The 12,298-nt window shown below is 49.0% G+C and overlaps 2 protein-coding genes across 2 annotated transcripts in view; both read right to left on the bottom strand.

The window, feature by feature from the left end:
• LOC144805858 (uncharacterized) overlaps positions 1-2,390 on the bottom strand; it is a 2,350,900-nt gene extending 2,348,510 nt beyond the window's left edge. The window contains exons 1-2 of the mRNA XM_078672339.1: positions 2,338-2,390; positions 211-330 (exon numbers count right to left, since the gene is read on the bottom strand). The gene's annotated coding sequence lies outside the window, so the exon portion shown is untranslated. The remainder of the gene's footprint in view (positions 1-210; positions 331-2,337) is intronic.
• LOC144805857 (uncharacterized) overlaps positions 1-12,298 on the bottom strand; it is a 303,652-nt gene that overhangs the window by 129,547 nt on the left and 161,807 nt on the right. The window lies entirely within an intron of this gene.

Genomic DNA, 12,298 nt, shown 5'->3' with positions numbered 1-12,298 from the left:
TTCCTAGGGTGTCTGCGTTCAGTTACAGATAATGTCTCTGGGACGGAACCTTCCGAACAGTATACTGTGATTTGACTGTTTTATTTTAACAAATGTACATAGCAGATATTGGCGCTTGCTCATTTCAACAAAAATGATCGGATACCTGCCTCCGAGCGCACTTCTTAAGACGAGTATGGGGTTATCATGTTGCTGCTACAAGCTCCTTACCTGTGCGAATTATCGGGAAAGATGCAGGGGGCAGACCCAAACCAGCCACACGTGGAGATCAATGACAAATACTGAAGAATTAACAAAGCTTCCAAGCTGGTGACCATTACTTCATTGACCCTGAAAATAAAAGACACATTTTTAGTATTCTGGTGACTCATGACCATAAAAAACAAAGGTTATAAATTCAATATTGTGTCAAATACTTAAAAAATGGAACTGGATGTGCTGTATCGGATGTTGTCCCAGGTCATGTGTGACACCTTCCACCACTATTGCTTATGGGACTTGTAGTTTTGTTTTTCTCATTAAAAAGATGGGTTCTAAAGTCCCAGTGTTCTAAGCAATGTTGGTTAAAATCAGTGGCCTGAGTGAGGACGAAGCATGACACTGCTCTGCTTAGCAGTGAGATAACTGACAGTTTCCCAGCCCTTCCATTCTTTGACCTACAGAGGCTCGTCAGTCGTTCATATTTTTTTGCAACGACAAAGAAACATTTATTGCAGTTTGTGTCACTAAAGCGATAAAACCCCTGGGCGTGTTTTATTAACTAATGACAAACATTATTTATTTATTTAACAGATTTCTAGAGCGCATGGCTGCCCGTGAGCGTCCCAGCGCTAAGTGACAAGAACCTTCTGCGAAGGGGTCTCACGGGAATAGCCATGTTTTGAGCGCTTTGCGGAATGAGAGCAGGTTGGGTTGGGCTCTGATGTTAGGGGGAAGAGTGAACAATCAAGACCATGAGTTTCTGGAAAACTATCAAGCACCCGATCAGAATCAGCCGCCCTTCACACCCAGGAATTCTTGAGGCTTTGGAGAGGGTGAATTGCACGTGGTATAAGAGGAACACTACATGACTCAAAGCTCACTTTTCAGGGATGTACTGAAATGCCAGCCTCAGGGCACACTTAGCCAGCTCTTCACCTCCTCCTCCTCAAACTGTTGACCAGCTATCAGGGCAAATGAGCCTGCAGCAAAGCATCGATGGCTTGGTTCTACACCGGACCAGGCAAGGTGGTCAACTCCATACTCCTCCAAGTCAGCAAGCACTCTGGTCGAGCCAGTCCTAACCCCACATGAAAGTTCCCCATCACAACTATTTTAATGGTACTAAATTATGTTTCTGCCAAATGTATGACTCAAAAATTGAAAGGTTTTACTATGAAGTGCTGAAAGAAAAATCAAGAAGATTTTCAATATTTCTGAGTCTGCCACAGTACACAGGAGCAGTATTTCTCTACAGCAGCAAATCATGTATGCACTCTGTAGAAAGCATGTTTGAATGAAAAATGGAAGGCATTGCAGCCAAAGATCTGTGCAACATCATCGCAGAGTACAAGATAACTTGTGCTAGTATTCCAGCAGAACGAAATGCCATTCCTAATGTGTACGTCGTTTTAAAGACAGTGCCAGGAAATGTATGGTCAGTGTTGTTCTTCTGCCAGTTAAAAGACTAACTCCATTAATGTGCCAGGAAATAAAACACTTTGAGAAATCCTACTCTATGGAAGGATGCTGCCTGCCACTATATTGCAGGTTACTTCCAACATAATCTGATTTATACATACATACTCCAGGGTGCTGCCAGCTATCGGGTCTGCACACAGCAGTCTGGAGCAACTCAGGAAGGAGGTAAGCTCCTCATTTCATCTTAAGCCCTTAGGTTACATTCACAGCCTGATGGGTCCGGAGAACTTTATCCTCGCTCTAACTGCGCCGAGCAGATAGACGTAGCCCATCATAGGCTGTGTTGTGTGTTGGGTGATGCCTACCATCATATTATCGTTGGCGGGAGGATGAAGCTCTGATAGGAGCTACTACAAGAAGAAAGAGAAACAGGACCACAGATCGCCACAGAGTGACAACTGCCCAGAAGCTGAAGAAAGAACTCTGGAACAGCAAACCTCCTCCACTCTGGAGATTCTCCAGGGTAAGAAAATTATGGTAATGAAATGCAAACTGCAGCATTAAGGTCACACACTACAACATCATTCCCTTTAAACCAAAGGTATCAGCCTACAAGAAAAAACTAAACAAAAAGCATCACAACTTGAAAATGCATTTCCAAATGCTGCAAAAGAGGAACAGTTAATACAAATGATAAACATTAATCTTTGTTGGTACCTTAGTAATGTGCTTACTTCTGGGCTTCACTCCATCTGCAGCAATAACGCTCTGAAAGGAGAAATTACTGCTGTGAGTCTCAGAGTCTTCAGTGTTACTGGTCTCAGTCACGAAGACTTTGGTGTCGGAAGATAACTTTCTCTTATTTGGCTTTATAGTTCCACCAGCCACGCCACCGCTTTTAGCAGACACGCTACTGTCGGCAGCATCACAACTTCAGGCAGACCAGCAATGCGGATCTCACCACTCGCATTGGATGAATATTCAACAAGCACGGTCTCGTCTTACCAAGCAGCACAAAAGTATCGGGTCTCATAACCATGCCCCGAGCCACAGTTAGCTCTGCCGCCACTTGAGCACACCCACACACCTCAGCACTTAAGCACCAGTCCCAGGGGAGACCATCTGTGAAGTCCTTGTTAACTTGCACCACTCCTGGGTCAGCACAAGCAGCATCATGGACAGCGTCTAACACCGCTGCCACAAACATTCATGAACATCCAAATCCTCGTCACCCAAACTACCCAAAAATGGCTTTCTAGCTCAGCAGCCAGCCCTGTAGTGTCTGCCTCTGTGCACTAATTTGATGCCAAAGTTGTAATTTCAAAAACAGCCTTCGTTACATTACAGGGGCTTGACTGACACCATTATTGGGCATTCTGCAGATTAAACATCACCCTCTTAGCTTGCAATATTGTCCATGTTTCGCCAAACAAGCATTGTGGTTTGTGTAGTTCAGCCTTTTCACAACCATAGTGAATGCCGCTTATACTTCCCAAAATTAAAATTGTTAGATTAATTAAGCAGCTTTTGTAGATGATGTTAAGCTCTGCATTATTTTTCGCCTCACCCCAAACGGACACACCGTTTCACACGCACCTTTCAAGTTTCTAGGCGTGGACCGCATGTTTGCAGTAGGACGCCTTCCTGGCCAGAGCAGGCCATATATATTCCATATGAAGGTGCTCAAAAGTGAAGGGGCCACACACGACGTTGGTTTATCCTTTTATTGGTCAGATTGCAGATTAAAACACCATCCTCGTAGCTTGCAATATTGTCCATTTTTCGCCAAACGCGTCTTGGGTAAGTACCCTTGACCTTTGTGTGTGCTGCTGTCTGCCATTAAAAGTTTAAATTGGAAGATTGGGCTCTTATCGCCCATTAGCACTCCTCAACACTGACTACAACGTTTTTGCATCACTATTGGCAAGGCGTCTATCTCCCGCAGTGAAAACAATGGTACACCCTGACCAAACCGGGTTTGTTCCAGCCCGGTGCACTTCTCTTAATATTCGTAGATTTTTTAGAATACAGCAATATGCAACGCATAGTTGGCCTACGTCGGGTTGCTTTGTTCTTGACCTGGAGAAAGCCTGTGACTCTCTGGAATGGCCTTATCTGGCAGCAGTCTTAGGCACATTTGAACTGGGAGATCACTTTTTAAATATGGTTCACCTATTGTATCAGCGCCCCACTGACCGAGTCCGCACCGGTAGGTTGATCTCGGAATCAATCAGGGTGAGACGTGGGACACGCCAGGGCAGTCCCTTGTTTCCGTTGCTATTCTCCCTAGCAATGGAACCACTGGTGATGATGCTCCGAGGAGATGGGGAGGCATTAGGCATTCCGTTGGATGGGCTACATACTATTTCCCTGTGCGCGGATGACCTATTATTATATCTTCGGAATATCACTGCGATCCCGACGTCCATTGCAGATATACTGAGAGCTTTTGAGGAAATGTCTGGACTCCGGGTTAACTGGACCAAGTCAGAGATGTATCCCTTCAGCGCTGCCACAGCAGAGGAAGCTGTGATCTTAAATGGCTCACCTCTCACATGGTATCCCACCACGTTTAGATACCTTGGGATCTTTGTATATCGGATGCCTGACGACCTGTTTGAGGGTAACCTGATGAGAGCAATCTCGGCACTACGGGATCAGATGCGCTTCTTGAAGACACTTCCCCTAAACATTATGAGTCGTAATGCGCTGTTGAAAATTATTGTGTTGCCTAAGCTGCTGTATTATTTTTCAAATCTCCCACTCTATGTTCCGCCCAAGCTATCGAGAGTTAGAATAGCTCCTCCGGGATTTCATATGGAATAACGGGAGGCCACGAGTGGCTCTGTGTAAATTGCACGCTCACACTGGTTGGGGAGGACTGGCTGTCCCTAATAAGGAACTGTATTATTTGGCAGCCCAACTTCAATGGGCAACAAAATGGCTTGCTGGTCAGAATCTGGAGGACACAGCGGCCATGGCACGGCCCTGGACCCACTCTCAGATCTGCCATCTGTTTCACCCCGTTGCAAAACTTCCAAGGCCAAAACAACTACATCTTGGATTGGCAATACAATGTTATAGGAGAAGCTTATATATCACCCATGCGACCCTCCCATATGCCCCTATATTTCCACTGCTCGGTACGCGACGTGGCAGGCTGGGTACATCAGAAACAGCTCTGATGATCTGGCGCGCTGCGGGTTTGACCACGCTGGGTGATCTTTACAGCGACAGTGGGCTATTGCCATTTGCGACACTAGCTGAAGACGCTGAGTTGCCGGCAGGTCAATTCCTTTTACACGCCTCCCTTCTGAAAGCACTATCAGCTGTCTGGGGGGACTTAACGGTGGAACCACAGACACACTTGCTACTTCAGTACCTGGGGGAAGGCTCCCATGTGGTGCACTGGTTAGTGGAAGCGCTCCTCATGCACACACTCAAGCCCATGTTGCGAATTCGTGTTAGTTGGGAAACAGATAGAGGTCGGCCATGGACTGATAAGGAATGGGATGCTGTTTTAGCAAGCTCCAGACACATACCAAGAAACTCAAGATTCAAACTTATACAGATGTTTATCTTCCAGAGGGCGTATCTCTTGCCTGATAAGATAAATAGATATTTCCACATTGCCACCTCTGCATGCCCACGCTGCTAACAACCAGACGCGGATTTACTACACATGCTTTGGGCCTGCCCATCCCTGCAGCAATATTGGCGGGGGTAGTTACTACACTAGCCTTATGCACAGGCACGCCCGTAACGCTGTCTTGGGAGATTTGCCTTTTAGGACTCTATGCCAGATCAAAACACAATAAAATCACCTCAAGATTCCGGGATCTGGGTTTAATCACGGCAAAACGACTAATAACCAAAAAATGGAAACATGCAGAGAGATGGTTGGCTGGAAAAGTTCACTTGTAACATGGGCACAGGCGGAGAACACGGCGCTACATAGGGAGGAAACGGCAGGGCTTCGTAAATACCCTATAGCGCCGGACTGGGACTCTATGCTAGCTGCCCTTTGAAGCGGTGCCGCGGTGAACGATGAAGGTGTGCAACCTGTTGATCTGCAATAGACATGATAGTACCCAGTGTCATGATTACAGGACAATGTTGTGCCCAGACATGCAGACCCTTGACCTGTCCACAGGTAAGTTGCCCCCCAGCCGCCACACGGACCTCCAGTGACGCTGTAGCCTGCTCCCGCTGCCTGTTGCTGCGTGATCCCTTGCCAACTGCATTTCGCTTTTTCCCCTGTACTGCTGTGTTGTGTCCTTGAGCCCCGTTCCCTCGTTTTGCTTCTGTGCCCTGTGCCCCCTCCCTTCGTTTTTGCTGTCAGTGCCCTTGAGCCCCCACTTCCCTTGTTTTTTGCTTCTGTGTCCTGTGCCCCCTTCCCTTCGTTTTTGCTTTCTGTGCCCTTGAGCCCCCTTCCCCATTTTTTGCTTCTGTGCCCTTTCTCCCCCCCACCTCCCTCTGTGCTATTTTCCCGCCACTGTGCCCCTGCGGCCCCGCCCCCGCTGTTCCCATTCGCCACCCCGCTCCCGCCTCTCAGCTGCTCCTCCCTCCCACAGCCCCTCATATGGAGGCCGTGCAGCGGGCGCGCCGCCGGCGCACCGAAGGCGCGCCTAAAGCAAGCCCGTCTGCCCCTGTTCGCGCCTGGACCGCGTCCAATGCCAGAACCCCTGGCCCCGGACGGAGCAGAGGACCTCGACTGAGATACGACACCGCCGCCCTCAATGCACTAAACATCGGACAACCACCCGCCTGCTGCCAAGCCACCCCAAAGCGAACACACGGAACCTTCACCTGTCAAGCCCGCAAATTCACCTGCCTCCGAACCTGCAGACCACCGCCCGGACCTAACATCAACAACAACCACCTCAAGTGCATCCTCCTCAACACCCGCTCCCTCCACAAGCACGCCATCGAAATCTGGGACCTCCTCGACACAACAGCACCAGACGTCGCCTTCCTCACGGAAACCTGGATGAACGGTTCCTCGGCCCCCGACATCGCCATAGCCATCCCGGACGGCTACAAGATCATCCGGAAGGATCGCATCAAGCAAACCGGAGGAGGAATGGCCATCATCTACAAAAACACCATCAACATCATGACCAACGGCGAAGACACACTCCCTGCCGCCGAACACCTACACTTCCAGATTCACACCGACCTCAAGACCACCCTCAGAGAAAAGCTCATCTACAGACCCCCGGGCCCACGCACACAATTCAGCAAAACCATCGCCGACTTCGTCACCCCAAACGCCCTAGCCTCACCAGAATACATCCTCTTAGGGGACCTGAACTTCCACCTGGAGAAAAAAGACGACAACAACTCCACCACCCTGCTCGACAACCTTGCCAACCTCGGACTCAAACAACTGGTGAACACCCCCACCCACCTCGCTAGCCACATGCTTGATCCCATCTTCTCCGCCAGCAACCACGTCTCCTTCAGCCACTCCACCGGACTACACTGGACCGACCACAGATGCATCCACTTCCCGTTCAAAAAGACTACATCCCACCACCGCACGCAACAAATCCCCAACAGATGCTGGAGCAAAATCACCACAGACCAGCTACTCGCATCCCTGAAACAGAACCCGCCAACTGACACCGCCGACATCAACTTCGATGCCCACTACCTCTGACAGTGGATTACCAAATGCGCCAACGACCTCGCTCCACTGAAGAACCACCCAGGCAAAACCGGAAACAGGAAAACCCTGTGGTTCACAGATGCCCTCAAAGACTCAAAGAAATCCTGCCGCACCCTCGAAAAAACCTGGCGCCAAGAACGGACAACAGAAAACATGACAGCCCTCAAGAACGCCACTCGCGAACACCACCAGCTGATCCGCACCACCAAAAAGACACCGTTCAAAGAGCGGCTGGACAACAACACCCACAACAGCAAGGAACTCTTCAACATCGTCAAAGAGCTTTCCAACCCCAGCGCCAGCAACAACGACATCACACCGTCGCAAGACCTCTGCAACTCCCTTGCAACGTTCTTCCACCGGAAGATCGTAGATATACACAACAGCTTCGGACCCCACACTCCACCTCCAGTCACCGAACCAACAACCCCCACCAACACCTTCAGCGCCTGGATCCCCACCAGCACCGAAGACACCACCAACGTCATGAACTCCATCCACTCCGGCTCCCCCTCTGAACAATGCCCCCACCATATCTTCAACAAAGCCGACACCATCATCGCACCCCATCTCTGGAACGTCATAAACAAATCCTTCACGTCAGCCACTTTCCCTGAGAGCTGGAAGCATGCAGAAATCAACGCCCTCCTAAAGAAACCTGCAGCAGACCCCATAGACCTAGAGAACTTCCGCCCCATCTCTCTTCTTCCCTGCCCGGCTAAAGTCATCGAGAAGACCGTCAACAAACAGCTGACTGCGTTCCTCGAGGCAAACAACTCGCTCTACCCATGCCAGTCCGGATTTCGAGCCAACCACAGCACCGAGACCGCCCTCAACGCAGCCACAGACGACATCAGGACCATGATGGACAAAGGAGAAACAATCGCTCTCATCCTCCTAGACCTCTCGGCAGCCTTCGACACCGTCTGCCATCGCACCCTAATAACCCGCCTCTTCCACACCAGGATCCAAGGAAAGGCCCTAGACTGGATTACCTCATTCCTCTCCGACATAACCCAGAGAGTCCGCCTCCTTCCCTTCCGCTCAGAAGCCAACAAGATCATCTGCGGCGCACCCCAAGGCTCCTCGCTCAGCCCAACCCTCTTCAATATCTACATGAGCTCCCTCGCTGTCATCGCACGCAAACACAACATCAACATCATCTCTTACACCGACGACACCCAACTGATACTCTCCCTCACCAAAGACCCAGCCACAGCCAAAACCAACCTCCAGGACGGAATGAAAGACGTCGCAGAATGGATGAAGCTCAGTCGCCTGAAACTGAACTCAGACAAGGCGGAGGTCCTTATCCTCGGACAATCCCCATCGGCCTGGGACGACACCTGGTGGCCCACAGCACTGGGCTCCACACCAACACCCACGGACCACGCACGCAACCTGGGATTCATCCTGAACTCCTCCCTCACGATGACCAAGCAAGTCAACGCCATCTAATCATCTTGCTTCAACACCCTGCGCATGCTCCGAAAAATCTTCTGGTGGATCCCCACCAAAACCAGAAAGACCGTCACCCAAGCCCTCATTACCAGCCGACTAGACTACGGAAACGCCCTATACGAAGGAACCACAGCCAAACTTCAGAAACGACTACAGCGCATACAGAACGCCTCCGCACGACTCATCCTCGACATCCCCCGCCACAGCCACATATCCGCCCACCTGAGAAACCTGCACTGGCTCCCCATCAACAAGAGGATCACGTTCAGGCTCCTCATCCACACACACAAAGCGCTCCACGACAAAGGCCCCGAATACCTCAACAGCCGCCTCTCGTTCTATACCCCCACCCGCCAGCTCTGCTACGCCAACCTCGACCTTCGCCACCGTCCCACGAATCCGCAGAACCACCACCAGAGGAAGATCGTTTTCCTACCTGGCAGCCAAAACATTGAACTCCCTCCCGGCACACCTACGACTGACCCAGGACCATCTCACCTTCAGGAGACACCTCAAGACCTGGCTATTCGAGCAGTTAGTGACCCCCCTCCCCCCTTCAGCGCCTTGAGACCCTCACGGGTGAGTAGCGTGCTCTATAAATGTATTGATTGATTGATTGACAATCACGTATTCATAAGATCCCTGGTACATCAGTAGTAACCATCAAGGTCCTGCACACTTTTGGGAGGGGAGGTGCTAGCCGTCGTCTTTATGGCTATACGTAGGCACATGCCTTTGTTTAGCCCCTGCATAGACGAGCCAAAAGATAATAAGGTGCAGATAATGAATCATTATGCTCAGATATGCAACGGCAACCCGACTTACATAGTTTAAATGGCAGTTAGTAGTATTGTATGTTTCAGTTTTGATTATATGCTTATTGGAGGTACAGGTCTTATTGGTATCCACGAGTGACTACCCACTGCGAAATGGCAATCTATATTATTTCCCTTATATTTCTGTTCAAGTCCGAACAACAGGTTATTGTTCTGTGTTAGGATAGAATGTACATCAGATATTGTAGTACTGGCCCCGATAAGATATGTACGGATCATGCTATGTATGGCCTTGTTTCTGATTCATAGACCATGAAGTAGCAGCACCGGCGAGTAATAGCACACTGAGATTTTTCCATATGTGTCCAACATAATGTATGTATCTGGCAGCAGGACTGCAGTGTTGGTTTTATGTTCTCATTGTTGACACTTGCACTATTGAATGTCACAGGGGTTATATAATTTTGCGGTGGGCAACAGAAAGTACTGTATAAAACTATGATGCCAGTTATGATAAAATCAGAAAATACCAATAAAGATATTTAAACAAAAATAAGCATATAATAAGGCCACCTTCACCAGGACCCGCAGATTATCACACCAAAAAGTTCTCAAACACCCTGGGAAGACCTGGAAAAAACATGTGTGGAAACGTCCATCGGTTACTAGCCGGGGGCGACACAAACTCTTTATATATAGACATTGATTGGACCGAACACATGCAAAGTGTGATACAGTACACACGTGCCACCTTATACCCAGAAAAGATAGTGTCATCAAACATCAAGGTCATCCTAATGTGTTCATCCTATAAGGCTCACTAAGGCACAAAATAAAACACACATTGTTAATCTGCGCCACCATAATCCCTAGAGTTATAAAAAAGCAAAGGGGGGAAAAGCAAGAGCTTACTCCATTTGTCCTCAGATACTTACTGTAATGTATTATGTATCAAAGAGCACACGGCTCATCACTTAAAGGTTAGTGTGCCCCAATACTCTGTAAACGTTCAAAGGTCTGCCTGGTTCCTAGCAGGGAGAAGAGCACACTGCTCATCACTTAAAGGTTAGTGCGCCCCAATACTCTGTAAACGTTCAAAGGTCTGCCTGGTTCCTAGCAGGGAGAAGAGCACACTGCTCATCACTTACAGGTTAGTGTGCCCCAATACTCAGTAAACGTTCAAAGGTCTGCCTGGTTCCTAGCAGGGAGAAGAGCACACTGCTCATCACTTAAAGGTTAGTGTGCCCCAATACTCTGTAAACGTTCAAAGGTCTGCCTGGCTCCTAGCAGGGAGAAGAGCACACTGCTCATCACCCAAAGGTTAGTGTGCCCCAATACTCTGTAAACGTTCAAAAGGTCTGCCTGGTTCCTAGCAGGGAGAAGAGCACACTGCTCATCACTTAAAGGTTAGTGTGCCCCAATACTCTGTAAACGTTCAAAGGTCTGCCTGGTTCCTAGCAGGGAGAAGATCACACTGCTCATCACTTAAAGGTTAGTGTGCCCCAATACTCTGTAAACGTTCAAAGGTCTGCCTGGTTCCTAGCAGGGAGAAGAGCACACTGCTCATCACTTAAAGGTTAGTGTGCCCCAATACTCTGTAAACGTTCAAAGGTCTGCCTGGTTCCTAGCAGGGAGAAGAGCACACTGCTCACCACTTAAAGGTTAGTGTGCCCCAATACTCTGTAAACGTTCAAAGGTCTGCCTGGTTCCTAGCAGGGAGAAGAGCACACTGCTCATCACTTAAAGGTTAGTGTGCCCCAATACTCTGTAAACGTTCAAAGGTCTGCCTGGTTCCGAGCAGGGAGAAGAGCACACTGCTCATCACTTAAAGGTTAGTGTGCCCCAATACTCTGTAAACGTTCAAAGGTCTGCCTGGTTCCTAGCAGGGTGAAGAGCACACTGCTCATCACTTAAAGGTTAGTGTGCCCCAATACTCTGTAAACGTTCAAAGGTCTGCCTGGTTCCTAGCAGGGAGAAGAGCACACTGCTCATCACTTAAAGGTTAGTGTGCCCCAATACTCTGTAAATGTTCAACGGTCTGCCTGGTTCCGAGCAGGGAGAAGAGCACACTGCTCATCACTTAAAGGTTAGTGTGCCCCAATACTCTGTAAACGTTCAAAGGTCTGCCTGGTTCCTAGCAGGGAGAAGAGCACACTGCTCATCACTTAAAGGTTAGTGTGCCCCAATACTTTGTAAACGTTCAAAGGTCTGCCTGGTTCCTAGCAGGGAGAAGAGCACACTGCTCATCACTTAAAGGTTAGTGTGCCCCAATACTCTGTAAACGTTCAAAAGGTCTGCCTGGTTCCTAGCAGGGAGAAGAGCACACTGCTCATCACTTAAAGGTTAGTGTGCCCCAATACTCTGTAAACGTTCAAAGGTCTGCCTGGTTCCTAGCAGGGAGAAGAGCGCACTGCTCATCACTTAAAGGTTAGTGTGCCCCAATACTCTGTAAACGTTCAAAGGTCTGCCTGGTTCCTAGCAGGGAGAAGAGCACACTGCTCATCACTTAAAGGTTAGTGTGCCTCAATACTCTGTAAACGTTCAAAGGTCTGCCTGGTTCCTAGCAGGGAGAAGAGCGCACTGCTCATCACTTAAAGGTTAGTGTGCCCCAATACTCTGTAAACGTTCAAAGGTCTGCCTGGTTCCTAGCAGGGAGAAGAGCACACTGCTCATCACTTAAAGGTTAGTGTGCCCCAATACTCTGTAAACGTTCTAAGGTCTGCCTGGTTCCTAGCAGGGAGAAGAGCACACTGCTCATCACTTAAAGATT

Source organism: Lissotriton helveticus, assembly GCF_964261635.1.
Source record: "Lissotriton helveticus chromosome 1_1 unlocalized genomic scaffold, aLisHel1.1 SUPER_1_unloc_3, whole genome shotgun sequence".
NCBI classification, from domain to species: Eukaryota; Metazoa; Chordata; class Amphibia; order Caudata; family Salamandridae; genus Lissotriton; species Lissotriton helveticus.
This window is presented reverse-complemented; position numbering and strand designations above follow the sequence as displayed.